This window comes from Cebus imitator, unplaced genomic scaffold (assembly GCF_001604975.1).
Source record: "Cebus imitator isolate Cc_AM_T3 unplaced genomic scaffold, Cebus_imitator-1.0 Scaffold456, whole genome shotgun sequence".
Lineage (NCBI taxonomy): Eukaryota > Metazoa > Chordata > Mammalia > Primates > Cebidae > Cebus > Cebus imitator.
Window position 1 is genome coordinate 947,869 of NW_016107771.1, and position 2,707 is coordinate 950,575.

Genomic DNA, 2,707 nt, shown 5'->3' on the forward strand with positions numbered 1-2,707 from the left:
AAAAAAAGCAGTCTGGTCCCCAGGCCAGAAGGGGATTTGTTTCAGGAAAGGTCTGTTATCATCTTCCTTTCAAAGCTGAACTATAAACTCAGTTCCTCCCAAAGCTGGTTTAGCCTATGCCCAGGAATGAACAAGGATAGCTTGGAGTTGGTTAGGTCAGCTCTCTTTCACTGTCATAATTTTCTCTCTGTTTCACTTTTCTCTGTTAACAGAAAAACCAAGCTCTGTTAAACATTTTAAAGAGGTTTATTGGGAACCAATAGGAGTGACTGTGGCCTGGGGAAGACATGACCCAAAAAGCCTTGAGTACATGGTCCTGGGACAAGTGAATTATAGTTTGGTTTACACATTTCAGGGATGCAGGAGTTACAGGCGAAGACATACCTCAACACATGGAAGGCATACATTGGTTCAGCCCCAAAAGGCAGGATATCTTGAAGGAGAGGGTCTTACAGGTTATAGGCAAATTCAGAGATTCTTTTTTTTTTTTTCTTTTGATATAGGGTCTCACTCTGTCACCCAGGCTGGATTGCAGTGGCGTCATCATGGCTCACTGTAAACTCTGCCTCCCTTGCTCAGGGAATCCTCCTGCTTCAGCCTCCTGAGTAGCTGGGATTACAGTCACATGCCACGTAGCCAGCTAATTTTTGTATATTTTTGTAGAGATAGTGTTTTGCCATATTGTCCAGGCTAGTCTCAAACTCAAGCGACCTCAAGAGATCCATCCTCCTCAGCCTCCCGAAGTGCAAGGATTACAGGCATGAGCCACTGTGCCTGGCCTAGAGATTCTTTAATTTGCAATTAGTTAAAGGAATAAGCCTCTGCCTAAAACTTGGAGCCGAAAGAAATGCTTAAGATGAGGGTGCTGTGTCAGAGTCAGCCACAATAACCTGGTGATCTGTTTAGGGCTGGGCACGCGGCTCATGCCTGTAATCCTAGCACTTTGGGTGGCCAACCAGGTATCGTGGTGTACACCTGTAGTCCCAGCTATTTGGGAGGCTGAGGTGGAAGAATTGCTTGTGCCTGGGAGGTGGAGGTTGCAGTGAGCTGAGGCTGAGCCACTGCACTCCAGCCTGGGTGATAGAGTGAGACTGTGTTTCAAAAAAATAATAAAAAATAACCCGTTTCGCAAGACTGATGGACTGCAGATGAGACTTCACACTTATGTTGCATTTTCTTAAGTCCTGTTTGTAATTTGGTATCTTACTGGCCACAAAGAGTCTGTTTTGTCAGTCTTTTTATTTTTATTTTTTCTTCCACTTCCCTTTTCCCCCTTTTCACCTGTCAGTCTTAAGATCTCTATTTTAACATTAATGCTGGTTAGTTGTTGCATCTAAACTCCAAAAAGGAAGGAGTATAATAAAACATGTTAGGCCTCCCACCCAGTCATGACCAGTAACTCAGTTTCTAAGGTTTCTATGGAATCTGCTTGGCTAAGAGGGGGTCCATTTATAGCTTGAATTAGACCAGTATGACTGGGACAATCAATTTTTGTGGTATGGAATTTTTATCATGTAACAGGGACTTGTATGCTGTTAAGGGCTAGCCTGTCCTTTGTTTCAAAAGATCAAAACAGTTCCTAGTCCTAGCAAAAACTAATTTTTTTTGTTTTGTTTTGTTTTTAGAGTGGGTCTCACTCTCTTGTCCAGGCTGGAGTGTAGTGGGGTGATCTCAGCTCACTGCAACCTCTACCTCCCGGGCTTAAGTGATTCTCCCACCTCAGCCTCTCGAGTAGCTGGGACTACAGGTGACTGCCACCATGCTCAGCTAATTTTTGTATTTTTTTTGTACAGATGGGGTTTTGCTATGTTGCCCAGGCTGGTCTCGAACTCCTGAGTTCAAGTGATTCACCTGCCTCAGCCTCCCAAAGTACTGGGATTACAGGTGTGAGCCACCGTGCCTGGCCTACAAAAACTAGTTCTTGATTTAATAATGTGTCTGTTGCTCATCCTTCACCTGTAGCAAAATTTCAGAGAAGGGAGTTGAGACCTTATTTAAGGATGGCATGCAAATTTTTGAAATATTCCATGTTTTTTAGCCAGACTACTTATGTAACATGCTGTAGATAGATTCTGTACCCTCCTCCCACCATGCCCATTAAAAAAGAACATTTCAGCCTACTAGAATTCTCTTCCTGCTCTGCCTGCCGAAATCCTAAGATGCAGCTCACCTGCCGGTGCTCCGATTCAGGCTTCCCTAATCACCTCATCTTCATCTTCTCTGAAATTTTGTTGCATTTTACTCATTCTTTTATGGTATTTCATTTAGCATGTCTTCTTCTGTGCTATTGCTATTTGTGTTTGTGTTCTAATAGATATCTGAAGAGGATCAAAATGCCACCCCAAATATGGCTTTTTTTTTTTTTCCTTTTAAGACAGTCTCAATCTTGTCACCCAGGGTGGAGTGCAGTGGCGTGATCTTGGCTCACTGCAACCTCTGCTTCCACGGTTCAAGCAATTCTGCCTCAGCCTCCTGAGTAGGTGGGATTATAGGCACCCACCAACCATGCTCAGTTTTTTTTTTGTATTTTTAGTAGAGATGGGTTTTCACCAGGCTGGTCACGAACTCCTGACTTCAAGTGATCCACCTCCCTTGGCCTCCCAAAATGCTGAGATTATAGGCGTGAGCCACCGTGCCTGGCCCAAATATACCATTTTGGCATAAAAGTTATTTTGAGCTGAAGGCATTTGAATTCCTAAAATCCTTT